General features: G+C 38.3%; 1 protein-coding gene across 3 annotated transcripts in view; it reads right to left on the bottom strand.

The window, feature by feature from the left end:
• The window catches only part of LOC143902478 (WD repeat-containing protein 47), a 62,599-nt gene that overhangs the window by 12,623 nt on the left and 26,962 nt on the right, over positions 1-23,014 (bottom strand). The window lies entirely within an intron of this gene.

The raw sequence follows: 23,014 nt of genomic DNA, 5'->3' as shown, positions 1-23,014 counted from the left end.
GTAGCGGTAATTTCGACTCTCGAGGAAGTCTCCGTAACTTTCTAACCGTATGTACGAAACGCACGCGACGGAGATCATAATTAAATGGTCGATTACAACGTGGCGCAAAACGCTCTTAGTTAATAGCAGACTCGTTGCGGACTGGAGCGGGAGAGGAATTCGAAAATTATATCGTCGGTCCTTTCGACATACTTACGTGTGCAATTCGTGCCCGAAAGAAAAAAATTGCCCGGACAATATACGTTCTTCCTCTTAGTCGTCACGAACTAATGTGTCCCGTCACACCGATTAATTGCGCAACGCGAAGAATACCTCGCTTTCACTGAACAGTCACTGGATTGCCGCGTGCGCATCGGTCATTTACCGCAATAAATCTAGTAATCAATCCAATTTCTCAAACGATTGTTTTTCGCAACGAAGTGTGCGCGCCGAAACGAGCAGGAAGTCGGGGAGCATGATGGAGCTTTGACGAGCAACAGAAACCAATCGACATCGCCGATCAAGCGGAACGGTCTGTTTTTCCATGTACGCTCGTAATTGAGATTTATCGATAAAGTCACAATATGTAACTTGTGCTTGGCAACATCTCGCTCTTGATCGATCCGCGAGCCTACCGATCCTCTGATCCGGCAATCTGTCGATTCGTCGACACGGCGTATCTAATTAGCGACGAAACTGATGGCTAACAATGTAACGATTTAATGACCGGCAGCTGGTTAACGACACTTCTTAACTGCGAGCACAATGTATACTAGATTGCGATGGATCACCGAGACGCGATCGATCGTGAGAAATAATGGAATATAATCTCGTGATCGTCAGCGAGAATCTCTCCGTGGCTCCGCGGAGCGTGGAATAAAAGGTCGAGATTATTCGCGTTGATTAGCGATTATTTCGACGGGGTGAATTAACTTTCTTAATAAAGAAGTAACGGTTGATTAACTCGGTACCTATCAGGAACACTTTCTATCCCGGGTTAGTCGAAAATATGGCTCATTGAAGGTGCATAATTTAGAAAAAGATATAAACCGGAACGTATTAGTAATAAAAAAAAAGAACAGGACCTGTGCAACCACTTGGTTTTTGACATTTGCAAACATGAATATGAATGAAGAGACATTTGGAAATATTATAAAAAAGATGTAATATATAGAAAAGAAGGGAAAGAATATTAGAAATCAAATTGAACCATCTTATTAGAGAATTAAGAAATTCTTTTTACAAGTCTATGATTATTATCAATACTCCGCTATTTTCTTAGTTTATTTTGTGCATGTCATTTCATATAAAAATACACCCTACATATCGTTCCTGAAGCATTTTGTATAACACAGCTGTGCAATCTGCATAGCTCGTCTGTGTAAGCTACTCAAGCGGATATTCCTCGAAACAAATAAACGCGACTTTATTTATTTCCGTTCTGTGAGCAAAGATTAATTCCACGGAACACTTTCTTCGACCGACATTCACGATTGCGACAGACGCGAGAAAAAGTGACTGTCCCCATGTTGAATCAAAACGCCAAGTTCCGGAATTGTATAATTGGCAACGAGGTGAGTGTGAAATGAATGTCGCGACGTGGTTTCTCCTTGAAACGAGCATTTTGTAAACTCATAGACGATTATAATTCTATTGTTGCGTACCATGATATTGCTAATTCAGTTTAGAACGCAAGAAGCGGCACGTTTCCGGAATTAAGAGCGTAAGAATCGCGGATTGTGCAACCGGTCGGTCACCCAGATCAGATTAGCAAACTCACTGATCTGTAAATCTCAGTCTGAAAGTCGTTCTGGCAATTTGCGTGTGTGCGAAATTGTACATTAGTTACGTAGTTAAAATACATAATACGGGGAGACACCGCGATAACTTGCACGAAAAATTATATCGAGAATGAATGGCCTGTCACTCAGTGACTTACGAGATGACGCAAATAGAGTCACTAATTGCTTTTATAAGCTATTATTAAACAAGAAAATGTACATAAAAATTTCATACACAAAAGAGATAAAATGATATTACATATGTTGCTGGACATCAAAAAGCGCCGACAAGTTAATTAATAAAATTAATGAAAACGTTTAATCAATTACTTATAGAAGGGACTTAACACAGTTTTTAAAAATATTTCTATTACATATAAAAGGATATGCGCGTATAATAAACAATGTATTAAATACTTATTGCGAGATTTTTACTTGATACGTATAACCCTTTCGACAATACAATTAAAAATTATTATTTTAGATAAAGAAAATCTCATATTCCTTCCTTAAGAAAAGTCCGCTCATAAGAATCTCAACGCACCATATAGCTACCGCGTCGCCTTCCCGACTTGTCGCTCCTATTCTCCTCGGATTTCTTGCAGATTTTGCCGACTCTCTCGAAGGTGTTCAGCGCGCGTTCCTCCGTATCAACGTCCAGGAGATTCTCCATAGACTTGCGAACCTGCCGACAAACGTTCACGCCCTTAGGGCTGTTCCGCTGCAAGTGGTTGCCATTCTCGTCGCGATAATCGTCCCACTCGCCCATCTCGCTCCTGACATCCTCTAGAGACCTGGTTCTACCGACGGCACACGTGCAAGGTGGCATGCTCCTGGTAAGGCCGCCCGAGCTCTTAGCTCGTCCTCTCGGCCGTTCCATCAGCATCATGCCAGGTGGTGGCATCGCCACCGGCGATACTTGAAGCGGTGACATCGCTTGCGGCGGAGGTGGCATGGCATTTCTGTATAACGGGGCCAGGTAGTAGTAGTCCCGCGATTTGTTGGGATTCGCGGTAATCCTCGGAGCGGGCACGTAATTGTAGTCGGGGATGTGAGGGGTTATCCATTGGGCCAAAGTATCTAAGGGTACGGGTCGATAGCAATAGGACGGCGCTCGGTTGTTTCTGTACATCGGCGGCCAAGGTCGGTGCTGCTTTAGATCGAAACGGGGATCCATACGTGGATCCAGCACTCGAATGTCACCCATCGTAAATTGTGATCTGTATTGCTCCTTATACTAGATTTTGGAGCCAATTACTTTCGGATCAGTTGAGATATACCGTCATATTTCCTCAACTAATTTCTTGGTCAGAAAATACGCTTTATTAAATAGGTATACTCTGTAATTATATTTCAATATATATTTTGTATATCTTAATAGATATTAATTGTTTTTGTAAAATATTTTTCTTGAAAACTTTGTAAAAGTTTTTTTTTAATGGTCTTTTCAGTCGAAATAATTATATGATTTTCTTCTCAAGTAAATATAATATCCTTTAAGAAACCGGCTGCTGAAATAATTTTCTTACGTGACAAACGATTATCACGTTTGATTATTTCAACAATTATCGATTGTTAAAAACTTTGGAAAAATCGCTAATAATTCGACGATAATGACGTTGTCAAAGATCAATGTCGTTGAAAGTGGTGTTTGATGATCGCGCACTTAGAGAGTTTGGCACGCTCGGTCGGGTAATAGTAATAAAGAGATTCTGGATTAGAAACGTTTCTCGTGCAACGACGATGAAGCGAGGATCGATAGAAAAGTTCGATCATGCGCGACGAGAAATTTCGGTTGATTTTCACTACTGTTCCGGTGTCCCTCCGGGGAATTCGCGGCGAGTCTCAACGAAAAGAAAGATCACTTTCAAATTTGATTCGACACCTCACTTCACTATCGGACGGACTTATCAATTTTCTAAGTTGTCACCGAAGGTTTTGTCATTTTGACTCAGCATCGTGCTCTTTTCGATCATCGCGCTCGGATCTCAATCTCCTAGCTTTTCTTCTGCAAGATTTATCGAGGAACACCGTAATTTCCGTCACACTCGAGAAACACTTGAGGCGATCGAAAAACGCGGATCGCGAGCTATCGCGGCCCGTGCTCAGCTGGGTACGACGAAGGAGTGCGTAGACTACGTCTTCTCGCCGAGCCACTATGGTCCGTTGAGAAACGACCCACTTCTCCTCGTCCGAATGCGAAAGACTTCGTCTCTCCTACCACCGCGAAACTCATCCCCCTTTCTTTCGCGCGTATCGTGCGAAGCGAGAGTAGTTCGCGGTTCCGTTTGGGGGGAAGATTGCTCGGATCTTAAATAACTCGTTGTCAAATAATGTTGATTTATGGATTTCGTCACACTCGCTAGAATAGGATAAAATGTAGTACGTTTTCGACACAGATAGAAAGGGTTGGGAAAGCAAGTGAACTTATAACATTTGCGATAATGCAAATGAATAATTTTTATAAGAATTCTAATAAATAAAAAGACTTTTTCAATTTATTTATCTACTCTGTAATATTTTTTTTTTTATATTTCGATATATTATATATAATATATATCGAATATTATATATATATCGATTTTTTTTATCAAGAGACACGGTAGTGTCTCGCGCCAAGTACACGCGGAGCGATTCACTGTACCCCTTCCACAATTTAGGAATACCGGTCATTACATGGTGCAATGTAACAGAAAATAACAGTTAATGAGAAAACATCTGCAGCTACAAAACTCTATAGAACAGCTCTATATAAGTGAAATTTAATTTAGTGTAAATTGCCACATTGATGTAATGAAGATATAAAATTGAAGTTAAAATACTAGAATAATTATATCAAGACAATTATGGCGTGAAGAACAATGGTGATTGCATGATAGTCTCGCAATATGCGTGTGATCTCATTTAAAAGAATCAGCGAAGGATATCTTCGTTAGAAACGTAGCATGTAAAGATCACGCAATAGAAATAGAATTAAGAAAAGGACTGCATAGAGGTAGAGACGCTTAATTGTTACAGAAATGCGAGCGTTGGCACTTGAAAGAATGTAGAATTTTCTTCAAAACTTTAAGATAGATGGAATATGAACATTCCATGTGAAAATTTAGAATCTTAATCCTGGTTCCATCAAAACTCACAAGATCTTCAAGATCAATTTTCGAGATCTGCGAACCGAGGAAAGAGATAATCGCATCCATCGGGAGAGTTTGACGTACATGACGGATGAAAAAAAAAAAAAAAAAAAACAGAAAGAGGAGCAACGGCAACATTCATTTTCTATCCTCTCTCGCTTTCACTGCGCCATCATCTTTTCCAGCGACAACCACCGGGGCCCATCCGCTCGTATTAATCTTGTTTCGAGATAGAAATCGCGTCATTATTCGCAGGAAGTGAGAACGAAGGTGGGCGTCGAGAACCGACGGTGTCGGGGCTCGATCGTTTTCATATCGCGAAACGCGCGCGCGTTGCCTCCGCGAATTCAATCGCGAATTGTGTCGCAACAATTCTCAATGTGCGTCAGGACGAAATTGAAGGTTGCTGCAGAGCTATGGCAAAGAACACAGAAAACACATGCATAACAGCATGATAGTTGATGCTGTTTCTCCTTTTTAGTCTGTCCTTCGGACTTAGGCGGCTGCGAATATACGTGCGTGCTTCAAGATTTTTATTTAGATTTGTAAGTACTTCAATTAATACGCTTGAATTTTGTTTTTGATGTAGAAAGAGATTAAGAGAAGACTACGGGTACATTTTAAATTTTATTTCCGAAGAATCGAAGAGTTTCTCCATACACAAAAAATAAATATTAATATCATTTACATGGGCTATTTATCAAGTAACAAGTGACAGATAAATTATTCTTGTGTTTTTTTTTATGAAGATTTCTAGATGAAAACGAACTTTCTATCATTTTTACCGTTTTATAGCTATGAATATGAATGAAGTGAACCTGCTGAGTATTATTAATATAGTATAGCTAGTATCTGTTCGATTAATTATGGGTAGTTTTATTCTCAATTCCAAAATTTTTTAATCATCCATGCATAAATTTATTTTCATAAAAATATTATATTTTACATAATTGTTCTTTTATAGACAGTAATTATATTCGTTTATTGTGCGCGCACGCATGAGATAATTTTTTTATATTTCAAAGTTCTTTATTCACGCAAGAATGCATAAGTATGTAAAATTAAGAGCATATATATTTCAGGAAAAAAATGTGAAAAGAGAAATTAGTTTATATCTATTTATTTATTAACAATGTGTGTGGAGTACAGATGCGCACTACTTATTTCCAAGGCGTTGCGACGAATCATATAAGGATAACTCGTTATCCTTGCAGCAGCACCGTATATGGCCCGTTGCACTTTCTTACATTGTGATCGATGCCGCTAACAGCCAGGAATTAAATCGATATTATCACGTGTGTTTTACAAATTTCTTCGGTCGACTGATTTTACGAGCATTCTGCGTATATCGCGCGAATGGATTTATCCCGACAACTGATCCGGGCAATATGTATATTTTCGTCGCGGCACAAATTACCGGATCTCGCGTCTCGAGAGATGAGCCTTTCAGATAAACGCGAGTAAGAGTTTATGTGATTCATGGCATGATTCTCGGATATGGATGATGACTTTACAGCTTAAAGATAATGTTGTTTATTGTATATATGCATAATTTCACTCGAACACTTTTCCCAATTTTATTTTTTACAATACTAAGTTTTATTATATACTGATTTATTAATATTAAATGAGGAATCGCTTTAAATGAAGAAAAACATACTTTCTGCGGATATTAAAAAATTGCAGATATCTTTTTGGTTAAAATTATGTCGTGCGAGATTCATTGTCACTACGGGGCTTTAGTTGCTTAGTAGCATTGATACTCATAGACCCACGCCTCTGGCGCGCATTCTTTGAAGAGAAAAAGATGTCATGTGTTTTCTTCAACGCGGGGCGCCGCCCTGTCATACGATCACGCCAGTTTAATTTTCCCATTGCTGCTTTCTCCGATACGCTCCGTTAATAATCCACCGCGATGTGCGGCAATCTTCCACTATTTTTCTTTCCGGTCTCTCTTCCTTTTTCGCGCCGCGGCATCATCGGTCGCTGGTGGCGCGTACACGCGAAATTTCCTTTCGCCGCGGTAATTAGATAATTACGCACGCGTTCGTAAATCGTCATTCGAGTAATCATCAACCGATTATTAACCGTGTTTTGCGCGTCGCTTCAATTTCACTTGCGTTCTCAGAAAAAATTACGAATATATAATACTCGTTGATTATATACCGAGGACAAAAGTGGTTCGATCCTTTCGCCGTGTTCAAATCAAAAGTCACTCGAACAAGATCATTAATGCAACGGATAAAATCAGGTCTAATAATATCTTAACTAATCAGAAGAATAAAGCAATCCTGATGGGGCACTACAAGTAATCTAATAAGTGATAATACCTGCAGCGACTAATATGTGATATAAAGTCCACCTCGTACTGACCAGGATTACTATCGCAATGACTGTAAAACTAACCTGTTTCACGACGGTCTTAGTCCTTATTCATCATTATACAATTACAATTTTCTACAGTTAGATATATTAATTCGACATTGAACGTTTCGCCTGTGTGACATAATGTATTATATATAATGTTTCTCAACTGAGAAACTTTAATTTGTTTAGATTCTATGTGAACCGGAATTGAATTTGACGAATAACCGCGCGAGATACAAATGTTACGGATGAATTTCTCCAGACGGACACTCGAATCAATTGACACAAAAATCACGGAAAATAGACCGCGAAGCATATAATCGACGCGAGACGTCGATGCGTCACCTCCGCAGGACATCTGCGTTTTAGAGAAAGTATCGCGCGACACAAAAAGTAAATTGCCGTGATCCGGTGGCATGAGCACACGCGATTTATCTCAACGTGCGAAAAGAGGATAGGGCCTTTCGGATATCTTTTTGTCACCGCGTGGATCTTTGGGCAATTATCATGGTCGGCCGCCGTTAGAAACGCTCGTTCTGCAGTGACGTTGGGTCGTCGCGTGCGAGCGTCGATGGCGGACTAACGCGCGTCGCTATTAAAATGGCGATGGCTCTCTCTATGTGGGATGTAGATCGCGAGAAAACGAAATCTGGAGCAGGCGTTTGTTTGGGAGACAACGGCGGCAGATTATCTCATGACGAAACCGAGGGTGATTTACACGAACCGCGAAAGAGTTCATCTGATTAGGTGGAAGATTACCACCTCGGAAATTGGAACGTAATAAAGGAAGACGATCCGCATCGTTAAATGGATATCGCATTATTGAAAACGTAACAGACGATATTAGCATAATTTGTTATTAATAGGTATTAACTACTGAATATTAATTACTTTCTTAACGAATAATATACTTACACGTTAAATGTCAATCCGAATTAAATTTTTTTAGCACAAAAATGACAATTTATATAAAATCTATAATAAAAGAAGACTAATAACTTCAATAAATATCTTTCTTTTGTTCAGTTTAAAAACTTAATTTTTGAATTAATATTGTCTTCTCGTGTAGAAAAAATATAATCGCAATTCCTTTGTATGACTGAAGAGAAGAGGTCATTGGTTAAACATTAGTGCGTCTACGTAATGCCTACACGTGTCCAATACGATTATTTCTTCTTCCTCAAAAGGAAAACGTCATGACTTGCGAGAGCGCATCGACAAGAAATGTTGTCGAGGTCAAAGTTATCGCAGAAACAGGCACACGTTGACCGAGTTTTCGGTACCGGAATTACCAGCTACCAAATTCCTACTTCAATTCGCGCAATGATTTTGCATTATACAGCTGTCAGCCCACATGAAGAATACATTTTGTTTTTTCTCACGGTCCACATTCGCTTCTTTTCCTTATCCATCAAACTTGATTCGCATCTTCATTATCATTGATCTTGGAAAGTTCTTTGTATTGGAGGTAAATCGTATAATTCTACCTGATGATCAGTCCTTATTTCTTGCGATCCGGTGGCTACTATCGCGAGCGCGAATGAAAAATTGCTTTATATTTGCGCGTGACAGAGCAATCGGATTGACCTTTTCATTTTGAAAAGTTAATCGATGGCTGATACTTGCAGTTAAGAAACAACTTACCGGCTCTAATTCATTGCGCACCGCGCGAATAGAATTCGACGTGCCGCACTCGTACGCGCATTGCACCTTCTTATCCGAGAAGCCGCGCTTGCAGCGTGAGAAAAAAAAAGAAGCGCGACCAGTTTTCTTGTAAAACCGCTTGCGTAATGCTTGCGTATTGCGACCAACCGCGACTTCTTTCGTTCGGAGGTTCAGAGCGGAGTTCGGAGCGGAAACGAAAAATGTAATGTCGAGTATGAGCGGATTGCCGGCGTATCGTGTACCGTTAAAAATACTAATAACAGGTTGACTGGTGCCTGTCACGAAAACGGGCAACGCGATAACCGGCATAACGAAGTATAAACCGTACATTACCATTTATTAAGTATACACGCGCCACGTTGCAATTATCATACGTCCTGTCTTGATACGTGGGCCATGACTTAAGCCGCCGCTGACGGATTATACCGAAAAAAAATATCGAAAACGATATCTCGGCGTAAAAGGCGGAAGGATAGAGGTTTCACACGCTCGGTTCACGCGATGGTTCAAAATCAGAATGTTGCCAACGAAGTTGGTATGACGTTAATTATTGCTGCGTTGATATAATACGTATAAATCATTTTACTTACAACTTTAATTTTTAATTATACTGTATACTTGAAATGAGGATAATATTATAATTTACATTAATGAAGGAGATAAATAATTTTCATTTCGCTGGCTAATTAAATTAATGTGTTGCTTTCTAACTAAATTAACGTTATCCTTTTTTTTTAATCTCCGAATAATGAAAAGGTTATTAATTACAAATAATTAATAAAATTGTAAACAACATATATTTATGAATATTAAGCGATAATCACTGAGGATAAATGATATAGGTATGGTATTTGGCTTAATCTTCTCTTACGTCACTTCAATTAAATGAAAACTTGAATTCCGTTAAATTTCTGATCTGTCATTAAGTGTCTTAAATTAATTTACAGCATACACAAACATTGCGGTATATCGCGTTTTCACAAATTACGAACATCATCGATTGAGAGAAAAAATCGCGCCGGTTTGCGGCAATCACAAGAAATTTACAAGAAAGTGGATTACAAGCATTATATGCGCCTGGTCGAGCTTGCATCCATCAGCGCGAAGATTGCGACCCAGATTTTCTCGGCAATTTAGCTGTTCGGCCACGTTTTGAGTAGAAAGTAGAATTTTCAATTTGCTTTTCTTCTTAAGAATGACAAGAAAAACTCGGGTTTGTTAAGGCGTGTTTATTATCGCGAAATTAAAAATTAAAATTAAATACAAAAAAAAAAGAAGAAAAAGAAAGACCGTCATATATACCGATAACGCAGAACTCGTCAGTGAGATAGGAGAAGTCTTGACCAAGGATCGTCGAGGTAGAAACTGGTGAAATCGTTTACCATCAACCTTCTAGTACATTCACCAAGCTAACATAGGTTTCTGTTTTATCCACGTTAAAGTGTGGTGTTTGTCACACCCGGTGTATTATATATAAAAAAACCTGTTTAAAAAAAACGTTAAAAAAAGAAGCAGTTGAAACGATTCAGATATTATATACTTGAAGGTATGCTCTTTTAAAAGATATATTAGTAAGTGATACCAAAGAGCTCAAAATACAATTTTTTAAATTTTTCTCATAAAACACATTTTGATTTACAAGAGTTAAACAATTTTAAAATTATGAATTATAATTTTTTTCTTAAAGAAAACATGATTCGAGAAGCAGTATTTTTAAGATACATGTTTTAAGAGAATTACGATGTTAATAAGAGGATTTTATGTTATATATAACTTATTTGTATTCAAAGACATTACACTTGTATATCAAGATGTTATATCCGTGAACTTGAAATTTTTGCAGATGCTCGCATAGTCATCGCCGCGCTCTTTTTATTATTCTCGAACACCAACGTTAAAGTATCGTCATCATTCAAATGGCGATTACCGTTTTGATGCCGCCTACAAATGGGAAACAATAATCGTTTCGGCGGCAACAAGCGAATGATGGACTATGACATCGTTAGCAATGTAAATTATCTCGTTTTCTGCGCGTGTAATATTTCCAAAGAGAAGCGATATTTAATTTACGATTGATAACGCAATTAGATACTCTAAAGCATATAGAAACTGTATTAGAAGTAATCTAGATCCCGTAATTTGAAATCGCAATTTTAAGAACGTTTGCAGATCGTGATTGTACCAAGCTCGATTCTCATCTTTTATTTCAAAATAAATTTGAGAATAGAGGAGATACGTTCGCGTCCTCTAAAAAAACGACTAGAATATTATTGTGCTTGAGGAGCAGAAATATAATGAAGTATACTTGAGAAGATAAAAAAAACTCAGAAAGAAAACGAATATTCATAGGCGTTGTCGGCCACGTCGGCGAGCAAAGGTGCAATGACGACCCACGCGAATCACACCATACATGGAAATCCGACTGACCAAGTTATTACTGATGACGAAAGAGGGATAACCTGCGTCTAATTTTAGAGTACGAGAAAAATACCGATCGTTGCAAAAACATGTTTGCTCTGGTAAGCCTCATATTAAGTCAATTACTGTGTAATCGTTATTTCCATCTGCAGCTTGACAACTAATTGACATTCGGTTACATAATTCCATTAGTATCCGCAAGATGTTTCAACGCTTCATTTAAATCTGAAAGCCCGGCGCGGCGTTACGATGCAATATATGAAAGAGAGATCCACTAAAGTTATTATAGTTTCACGAGACTAAAAACAAAACGTCGAACCACAAGCATCTCTCGAAGAAACGATAGATGTGTTCGTTCCGAATGATTGAATAAGGTTTTATCGTCGTAAATGTCAACCATTTCACTTGGCAAAGAAAATTTTCGCTACGGATCATGGTCATAGCAGAATACAGTTTGTGGTACCGATAAAAAGGTCATGTGCCAAGGTAGAGACGAAGAAAGGAACGCTCGATTTCACTGAAATGCAGGATGAAGAGGACGGTGATTACATAGAGGACTTTCACCAAATTAACAAACATTTTGCGTCGTGTAGGTCTCCCGGTATAATGTTTCGAAAAGTATCGGAGACTATACGTGACGCGAGCTCGAGATCTCACGCTTTCCCGGAACAGTTTTGCACACATTGCAAGATTGTTCATCAGATTACAAATAATCGAAAGATAAATTTACACATATTAATATAAATTATTATATAGAATTTAATTTTAATTATAACATTAGAGTTATTACTATTTAATGAATCATATTAATATTTAAAAAAGAGCAGCTTAGAAACTTTTAACGGCGAAATCAATTAATACTATGAAACTCTAGCATAATGAGTGGACGATAATTTGATAAGTCTAATTTGCACGTTAATAACGCTGATATACAACATTCTTTTATTAATTGAAATCACAGCCGGCAGTATTTGCCAACCACGCAAAAATCTTTTCTAGAGTTAATTAGTGGCGTTGAGTACCGCATGAATTTGAACGAACATTTAATAGAGCCTTATTGACGTGTGCTTCATTTAATCTTAATTATGTTGTTAAATTAGCCGTTAATTCCGTTAATAAAAGCCAGGGAATACTACAATAAGAGAAATACGAAAAACTATTAATCTTCAAAGAAATTATAAGATAGACACGTAAAGGACTTGTGATATTCTTTCGATCATTTACACCTACATTTTCTTATAATTTGTTCCTGATAAGATATGTGTATGCGAAAGTCTCAAAATAAGTTTCCTCACCTGAAACTCCAAAGAATCCATCGCACCATCTGAGAGAGATTCGTAACCAATTCGATTCTTCCGCACGAAATACGGGAGAAACTTTTTCTCAAAACACGGTAGTCCTCGCATGACGATTGAAAGAAGCGATGCTCTTCGAGGTCGGTTTTCCAAGGTCACAATTGAGATTTTCGGAAACTAACACCAGCAGTAGATATATAGATACCCGTCTAGCCTAGACTGTCTGGCTGACAATAGCGGAGTAAATGACCCTGCCTACTTGAACCGATTGGAACGTGGATCTTCAAGTCTTCGGCCTTAAAGACTCGCGAGCGCAGTCCCCCGGATATTCCGGGCGATCGAGAAGATCGACTTTCCATTTCTATATAGATCCAATCCCGGATCACTTTCGAAAATTTCCAAAAATCTGAATCTACAAAGACTACCGTAGATATTTGTATATATAATTCTGTACAAATTTTCGTATCGATTGAAATTGTGTATAATTTTTGTAATAGAAAAATTTCAAGCTGTCTAATAAATAACTTTTACTTTACGTGAAAGAAACCGCCATCTTGAGTATCCTGTATCTATCTTCTTCACAAATAATTTAAAGTGCTTTTCCATGTTCCTGTTAGATCATCCGCTATCAGTGCTGCACGCTACGTGCAGCACTTCTGAGTCATCGAAGTTGAAAATTAACATGTAAAATAGAGTAATTTTTACGACCAATATTCATTGCAAAATTATTACGATTTACCTAGCTGTTTACTTCCGGTTAGTGTTTGTTATGCGAGAGAAAACATATTGCACTACCGCGGATGGACGTGCGTGACACACGAAGTATCTCCTTTCGTGGGTCAATTTTGGCTAGTTTGTGCGCCAATAAGAGTCAATTTTTCATAACGGTACCGAAACTGACGATCGCGGTCAATCATCTTGGATGTCGTCGTACCGTGAGACGGAACGGTTCCGGAGCCGTGTGACACGCGGGAAATCGCGCGTGCTCGTCGACCATGCATGAAGCTGCATGTAGGTAAAGCGCATCGCGCACGAAACACGAAACACACGTGCGGCACAGACCGGATTGAGGAATTTCGATACCCCGCGTGGTACAGCAACGATAAAAAATATGCATTAGCCGAATGAAAAAACTCAACCTTCTTTCTCTTTGTATGAGCTTAATATAATGATTAGCAATATATCAGAAATATTTAAGGAAAACACCAAAAAAATTAATTTCAGATCTACTTGAAAAACCAAAGTTGCTTAATATTTCGAATCGAGCAATAAAGTGTGACAGTGATGGTAAATGAATCGATTTAATATTTTTTACAATATATAGCACACAAAGATATTAAAAGAATGAAAAAGCAAGAATCTTTATCTTGTATAGTGCATAACTTGAAAAACTTATATTTCTTGAAAAAAGTTTACTTAGGTATCATAGATTTTTTTTAGCATTGCTATATTAATGGATAAATTCATGTATATGCAAAAAGTCATTCATGTATATGCAGCGTCGCAGATATATAAGTTCACAATGAACTAATATAATGATGTAATAAGCTACTTTTAAATTCTCGTGTTCGAAAGACCATATCGAGCGCACCGACGTGGATCGTGGTGTGTATACAACCGTAATTCTCGCGTTATATAGAAAAACCGAGCGTCCACAGAGGAAGTAACCGAGGGAGAGGGATAAGGGGGAGTCTGTCCGCAAAAATGTGAATTATCGCTGGAGCGAGCGCGTAGGCTTAACCGCTCAGGGCCGAACGCTGTGCGTAGGTTGCACCTGCGAGGAACTTGTTTCAGGAAATGCTCGGATCCATTGCCTACAGGGCAAACAGCCGGAGAACGCAGGTTACGCCGTAATAATGCAAGAGCTAACGTATATTTGCCGAGAAAAAGTTGAAATTATAAAATATTTCTCTCTTATCTAGTATTTATCAAACATCAGAATATCATGAGAGTAAGATTCTCTCTCTGTGCAGGCTTTAATTCCTTCTTTTATAATATATATATATATATATATATATATATATATATATATTATGTTAATATATATTAAATAAAAACTAATTAATTGTAAAGAATAAGATTTCTTTTCTTTATCAAAATGAGATTATTTCAGAGTAAAATTTTAGTTCTAGCGCATGGTTCTTCCAAATTGTGCACCTAATAAATTATACAACGTGACAAATGTTCGTGCAATATGCTAATTTTAGGTTTATTTTTAAAGATTTCAGCAATTATTGTGCATAATAATAATTAAATATAATTAATCGATAGGTTTTTTGAGAGCAAAAAATATATCAAACTTAAAAAATAAATATATATATATATATTATATCAAGACTTGAGAGTGGATGGAAGCATTGTCGTACATATTTCCCCTATCTGCAGTGCGACGCTATCATAACGTTTTGATGACTAACACTGCGTGACACTTTCATACCATGCAAGGCACGTCGATGACGTAAGCACGTATCGAAAGTGTGTTTGTTCCCCTCAGTGTTACGTGGAATCAATCAACTTAACAATAAAAGTCAGTGTCGTGAAGCATCTTATCAGAAAAAAAAAACACTTAAGTAGAGCTATTTAAAAAATGCAGTATAATTTTAGTGGGGAAGGCAAGTAGGAATTAAAACCGGTATAATATTGATGAGTCCACAGTTCGATATTATAAACAAATAAAAATGATTTTATAATGCCTTATTCGTGATGGCAATGGCACGAAGTATCTTTTTTCATTTTATAAAAATGCAAATTGAAATTACGAAATAAATTTTATCAATTCCGAAATTACATCGCAAATTTAGCGAATCTATTGCGTCATGAAATGCCTCTAATCATGGGATCAGTTTGCAAAACCCTGTAGGTTAAATTTTCTAACATTTTTTCACGGACTCCAATTGTCGAAGAGCGGGTTACACGGCGTAACTGTGTTCCGGTAGATACATACCGCAATCTAATATTTAGCGTACACATTAACGGATCCTGAGGTTTTCCCACGCGTCAGCGCGAGTCACTCGTGTGTGTAGGATCGCCTAACAAGGACCGATAAATTTTTACTCGCTCTCGTGCAGCAATCCAGCCAGGTAAGTCAGCCTCCGGCTGACAAACCGACGTATTTTCCTGTCGCTCGTGGCATGAGAATAGAAAATAATGCGAGACAATTCGCGCAACGTAGATACGAACGTTGTAAAAGTGCTTTTCACACATCCTACAGATAACAAATATTTCTAACTTTATTACGGGAATAATAATCTACTCACGTGACAAATCCTTTTCACGTGGACATGTTTGCCGATCGACTCTCATAATCATATCTATATAAACGCGTTATAAAAGCGATATTACCGCATAGCTTACTCAGCTCTTCTACTTATCGATGGCATCATCAGCGGCCTTTCACATGATCTCTCTTTCTCTCTCTGGAAGTAAACAGATCTCGTTACCTGATCGGTACCACCGCCGTAGCTTCCTTCCTCCCAAATCGGATCGTCCCATCCGCCCGAGGAGCCTGAGGAGCCTCTGCGACCTGGATCCCACGAGTTTCTCTTCAGGTTATCCAAGGAATCCGTGGAGAGTCTCCTCCGGTCATACGAGCCACGTCTGCCACTAGAAAGCGGCATCGCCAACTTGCCATCGGGCCTTCTCAGGCTATCCGAGATCGAACTTGTCGTCGATGACGGATCGCCGCTCAAGGTCACGTTCAGGTGGCTCCTCAAATTCCCGCTGGAGCCGGCGAGGCAGCTCTTCAGGTTCCCGTTGGAGTAGCTGCGCGCCTTCAGATCCCCGTTCGACGTGCTCAGCCCGGTGGTCCTGAGGCTCGCGCGGGGGTCCGCGGGGGTCGCGAAGAGGCTGGCCAAATTCGGAGCAGCGTCGCACCGCGTTGTCGCCGGTCGCTGAAGATTCGTCATCGACTTCGCCACGTAATCCCGTCGCAACGGCGAGTTGTAGCTCGATAAGGTGTCCTTCCTGAGACAGCCCATGGAGCGGCCTATGGGGTCTCTTCGTAAAGGCAATCCGCCGATCGTGTTCGAAAAAAGATCCTTCCTGGTGTTGTTGATAGCGCTCATAGATGATCCCAAGGGATTCTTTCTCAGGGTACTGGGAAAGGTTGAGGGGTGCAGTTCTCTCTTGGGCGGCGACATCGGTATATTCAGCGATCCTCTTCCGGTGGGAGACGTGCCGGTGTAATTATAATAGTCGTGACGTCCAAAAGAATCTTTCTTGTTTGCGTGATACAGACTACCGACCGATCCTCTACGATTCCAACAGTTCTCTTTCGCGTGCTTGCCGTGTATCTCGCAACATTTGTCGATCTTAATCTCGTGCTTGATTAATTCAGGATTGTTCTGCAGTTGCTCCAGTTTAACGTCCCTGAAGAGCTCCTCGAGGCGACGTATGGCCGCTTGCTGGTGTGCCGATGACATTGTGAGATTACGATGAAGAAATATTTTCTCGAAATAAATGTGAAATTAATTGGAGATCACGGAATCCTCTCCGGATTTTCCGGACCTTCTCGATAAAAATGTCTAGTATTCGATCTTGCAGGTATACAATTTCCACGCTTCGCTCATACACCACATAATTGCTTTCCAGGTAATTATGTAGGAATTCGTCCGTTCAGATTGTCTCGCTTGGCGACTTTTACGGCTACCAGGATGTTAATTAGCTCGCAAAAACACTCCTCGACCCCGATGTAAGTCAAGACGGAAGATATTTCGTCTTGGTCTTATTGTTCATCGACCATATATTCCGTCATAATATGATAATGCTTCTGTATTAATGTAACAATAATAATCTTCTGAATGCCTTAGAACATTATTCGGTACCGACGAAAAATCCTCCACGCTTTGTTTTGTAGATTCTCGAAATTTTTCCAATCACATCCACTTTTGTTGAGTTCTCTTGTTATATTTCGGCGAGTTTCAGCGGCGCACTCACGTATATATACGTTTTTATAGTGACAAAAAATGCTCTATTTTATATGTACAGAATTGTTAACAATTACGTAGCGCATCACGTATATAGATTTAATATAGATGGTGTCACAAGATAATTTAATTTGCAGTACCAACGTCCGTTCGATATACAATTATGTACTCACAAGACCACGTGAAGGGACTAGCGATCTTCGATTCTACCTTCGCGGCTCGTTAAACAACCGGCGTACGTGCAACGTGGTGAGAGTGCGATCGTAACTATATGAAAACGCGTGTGCGTCGTAGCACACGTCTGATGAGGTACTGGAGTACCGCGGTACGCGCGAGACCCGGTGCCTCGAAGGAGCTCTCCGCCATGCGGTGATCCCCACCAGACCGGTGTGCCATTCGTTCAAAGGCGAAGTATCCATATTAGGTCAAACCTTATGGGTTTGTCACGCAAAACTGCGAGGGAACCGTCGATATGACCTTGGCACGTCGCGGAATCAGGTCGCCAACGAAGGCGCGCTTCACGACTATGGGGTCCAGTTACCATCTTGATAAACGCCGATACACATGCCTGCGCATCACTATAGCGAACTCTGCGCTAACGCATCATAACGCGATATTTCCTTCTTCACGACAGACGTAATAAATAAAAAAAATTTTAAAGAGATCGTTCTGTCAAATATATCTTTTTACAGGGAGAAACAAATACTAAATATGTTCGCAAAAATATACAATTTTGAAAAGATCGCGTCAAAGACCACACAATAAATTTCTTTGTGGAAATATTTTTAGATCTGTATACGTATAAAGTGTTGTGTGTTTCAAAATCTTTATAATCCTTAACAACCGATTATGTTAATCCGCCGATCTATCAATCTATCGATCTATCAATTGGAGTACAGATGATTATAGAGCAATTATTTTTTAAATGTTTAGATAATCTTCAGAGCGAGGTCAAGTAGATAAAAAGTAGATAAATGGAATCGGAAAAAAGAAGAAATAAATTTATACTAAACGTAGTGCAATTGTGAACGTCAGCATTTATCTTCGTACCTAATTATCACGTAATCAATCAAATGTTAAGGATAAATTCAAAATTGTAGTAGACATAAAATATATCACACACAGCGGAATAAAAAACAAATCACAATTTTTAAATTTTGAGATGACTCAAACTGGTTTAAACATCTCTAAACGAGATTTTGTTGTAGCGTCGAATCTCGATGTGCAAGAAAAAACATTTCCATTGCAGATTGTTGCGAACTAGAATGGCAAGTGACTCATTCCTCAACCTATGTAAACACCGCATTATGCTTTTAAGAAATAGTATTATTTTTTCTCTTAAAATACAGATATACATTGTAGGAATATCACATATATATATATATTAAAATAAAAATTAAATAAATTAAAATTAAATTATAAAACATGATCTGAGTTTAGCGAAGAAACGTATATGAAAGTAAAGCGGAAACTATATAAAAACAGAGAATATTAAATTAATTTCGAACAATATATCAAATTTCTTTTCGTAATTCTGCTAATTTCACTTAAATGATGATCATTTGCATTATTTTCTTCTTTATATAACAATCTCGACGAGATATATGTTTTCGAAACATCCGCAATAGCATTATACTTTCACTGATTGTGAGTAAAATAACTTTTGAGTTCACTGAGGAACACAAAAAGATTCCTTTATATAAGATACATAATTAAACATGAACGCAATAATTAATACGTTCATACTAAAGCATTTTTTATTTGTGACAGTGTGATCGTAATTGGCGCCATCTACTCCTGATTACCGGGAAGCCGGAAGAAGGATTTGCGAGCATGGTATCTGGTGAACGGAAACGTTCTTTCGTGCAGCCAACGAGATGGAGCCGCAATTGCGTTACACTTCATAGAGACGACACAGATTGCGGCGAGTGTGTACCACATATATCGCAATCGTGCAAATATGTATATGATTTCTGTAAATAAAGACTACAATGCACCCAAAATTACATTTACACAATCTCCTAAGATCAAATTATATTTTTTTTTTTAAGCATTATACTAAAGCATAATATTAAAGCGAATTAGAGCGAATTGTATTAATAACTATGTAATTTGCTCCAAAAGAGGAACGATAATTTAACTGATTATACTGGTTAATTAAAATTGCTACAAATGTATGTTATGATCGCATTAGTCGTAACTAATGTAAATATTTTAGCTCTGTCATAATTTTATAATATTAGAACGCCACAAGCGCGGACATTATGCTATTTATTTTCTGATGCCATGTATTTTTCAATAGATTACACAGTCGAAAGCATAATTTACTTGTAAATTTATTTAAACTTTAATTTTAAAATTTTAGATCTCAAATTGAAAAAAAAAATTATCTTAAATTTTATAAACTTCTGAATTAAAAAAGTCTTTAAATTTGATTTAAAATTTAATTAATAAATAATAATCATCTATGCTTATTAACATTTATTGGTAAATTTCTGCATTATTAACCCACCCAATGTATAAACCGTCAAAACATGTAATGACAACACACAATGCGAAGTAACATCGAAATGAGCAATTAGCTTTACTACAGCAATTAGATGCGAATATCCCTTGAATCCCTTTTTAAAAAATGGAATTGGTATAAATATATATATATATATATATATATATATATATATATCTTGTGCTAAAGATTAAATATAATCTATAATTAAAATATATGTGTATAGGCACGTTTGTTTAATGCCGTAATTCGATTTTCTCGGAGCATGTTGCTAAATATCACGATGACATGATGCGGCGCGGACCTTCGAGAGCAGAATCATCATGATCGTGAAGTAGCGCCACGATCATAAAATTTTATCGCGACTGTCGGTCGGTTGCAAGTCACGTATTGTCAGAAGGAAACGCGCGTGCATGTATTCGCCACGGGTTATCGAGTTACCCGGCTTCTCTTTCACACCTACACGAAGAAGCAGTGGCCTATTCCGGTTCACCTTGACGCGATCGAAGATAAATAACGACTTCGTTCCGCGTGCTGGGAAGGGTATACTCCCTCTTGAAAAAGCGATACATTCGCAATACCGGTGTCGCGTTGTGAACCGAACGTGAGTTGACGTTACCACAATTACGATTATTATGTCTGTCAGCGGTTGTCAAATCCGTTTTGAAGGATCTCAAAGCTTTGATTGGGCTAACTCATCTAACTCGGTTCGATTCGACCTCCCACCGTGCAACTGTCGGCGACCATGAAGTATATAGCTTCTACGTAATTCTCTCAAATGAGTGGATGACGGTAGAGCGTAATGCGTCGAAAAATCTCGGAAGGGCACCCACGCGATAACACCGTTTCTGTCAATAACGCGATGCTTCCTCCAATTGTGCGCGATAGCGAGATGATAATATCGGCGCTCTTGTGCGACGTAATTTACATGCTACAGCTACGTCACAGAGCCACGGTATAATTTAACATCGAACGAGAATGGACATTAGAATTTCGAGTGTAGGCGTAGATCTCATCGAATTCTTGCCGCTGCAGTCGTAAAACATCAATCGCTTATTGGCGTCTAAAAACATTATCTTAATTAACGTCTAAAAACATTATATTGACGATTATTAGCTAATCATAATAAATTTGACAAAATAATATCGAAATTTGTTAAAATAATCTACAAAGAGAATTATCGTAGAAATTTGATGTTAAATGTTTCGCAATAAGTAAAATAGAGATAATCTCGTCGTTAAATTTTCACCAAGAGAAACTGCTCTCTCGCAGCTGTTGGCTTTATTAATACGAAAATCAAACGTGCCGCTGTCATCGTGTTTATGACGCGAAGGCCTTTAGATGCGCACGATTGCGAATGTAGAACGCGGATGGATATTCGCGAGGTATGTCAACATGAACTTTCATAGCCGATCTGCAATTCGCTAAATCGTACAGAGACAAACGGGTGAAACTTGAGAGCCGGTAAGCTACAGCGTCGCCGGCACACTTACGCGGAAACGCATCATTTCGATCTTCAGTCGCAGTTGTATAGTTTCCGCGCTGCTCTAACAGTTTTTTATACCGCGCCGTTGTTGTCGACGATGTATCACGAATGAAAGATAACAAAGGTGCGTATAACTGTACCAAGCCCTCTCTCAGTAAGTATGTGACAAATAAGCGGCCAATAAACGTACATTAAAACGGGTATCGTAACATGCCGTTGCGAAGTTTAGGAAATCAGTGATCATATCGGGATCTCTATAAAACGCGTTTACTGCGATTACCCACACCTAGCTGACGTCACGGCACTTCCGCGAAATTATTGTATTGCATAATGCAAACGTGCGTCAATAATGAGGCCACTGAATCCAAAGCAGTGATATTTTTTTTTGTACGAGAATAAGCATTTCAATTCTTATCATTTGACATCGTTTTATTCGCAGCACTGTTTTTTTGTATCAACGCAATTAATAATAAAAATAAGTCAATCTCTGTCGAACGTTTAAATCAAATTAAGTCATAAAGCTCATGTTTCGTTTATATATTGCATTATTTTAGTTTGACAATTGGTTAAAAAATTTTCTTGTGGAAAGTTTAAAATTATTAAGCATAAATAATTTCGAAACCAGCTTTCCATATGAATTCTTCAGAGTCATGCTCTGTATATGTGGTCAGGATTAAGCAGACACGAAATGCGAAATACGGAAGTAGAAATGATGCAAGGACAGAATGTAATAAATAAAGACCAACTACACTAAAATAAGTCATGATTGTTTAACATTATTTCCTTCAAACGGCACGTTTGCGTAACTAAATAGTCGAATTTCGCGGACACATTGGTATCACCTGTTTATTTGTTACTTCTGTTCGCGGTAAACGAGCCACCATTCGACTCTTTTCATCGTTGTATAACATTTCCGCCGTCGAGGACAGAAAAGGGAATTGACATGCAAATTTTCGGCTACCACCGCGCCGGTCACTATTGTTGTATTATCCGGCGCGGAAACGCGTAATTTCGTATTGCATGTGAACATTGATCACGAGTGCCGTAAATCTTTAAATTTTATAAAAAGAAAATTTTACGTAATAAACCAACCATATAGCATTAGAACTTTAACACTACATTGTATACAGATTTTCAATAAAATAAAATAAATAAAAAATCACTCAAATAAATGTGTAGTTAGTTACTAATTAATTGAAAAAAGTTATCGGTGTCTGATATAAAAAAACGTTTCAAAAAAATGAGCAGATGAGCAATGTATAACGAAAGATATAAGAAGAAAGATCAAGCGAGTCCAGCAAAAGGGCATACGGAAGATTGTCCCATAGTTAATTGGCAATTGAGGCAATTACCGTTTAATTGACAATTTCTTGATTAGCCAAGACTAATCAATAACGAAGAGAATTAAGCCAAAAATGTAGAGAGCCAATCAGCGAAAATAAAAGACTTATATAAATTTTA

This window comes from Temnothorax americanus, unplaced genomic scaffold, assembly GCF_048541705.1.
Source record: "Temnothorax americanus isolate GAGA-0224 unplaced genomic scaffold, ASM4854170v1 Scaffold4, whole genome shotgun sequence".
In the NCBI taxonomy this organism is placed as follows: Eukaryota; Metazoa; Arthropoda; class Insecta; order Hymenoptera; family Formicidae; genus Temnothorax; species Temnothorax americanus.
Note: the sequence above shows the minus strand (reverse complement) of the source record. Positions and strands in the feature narration are given on the sequence as shown.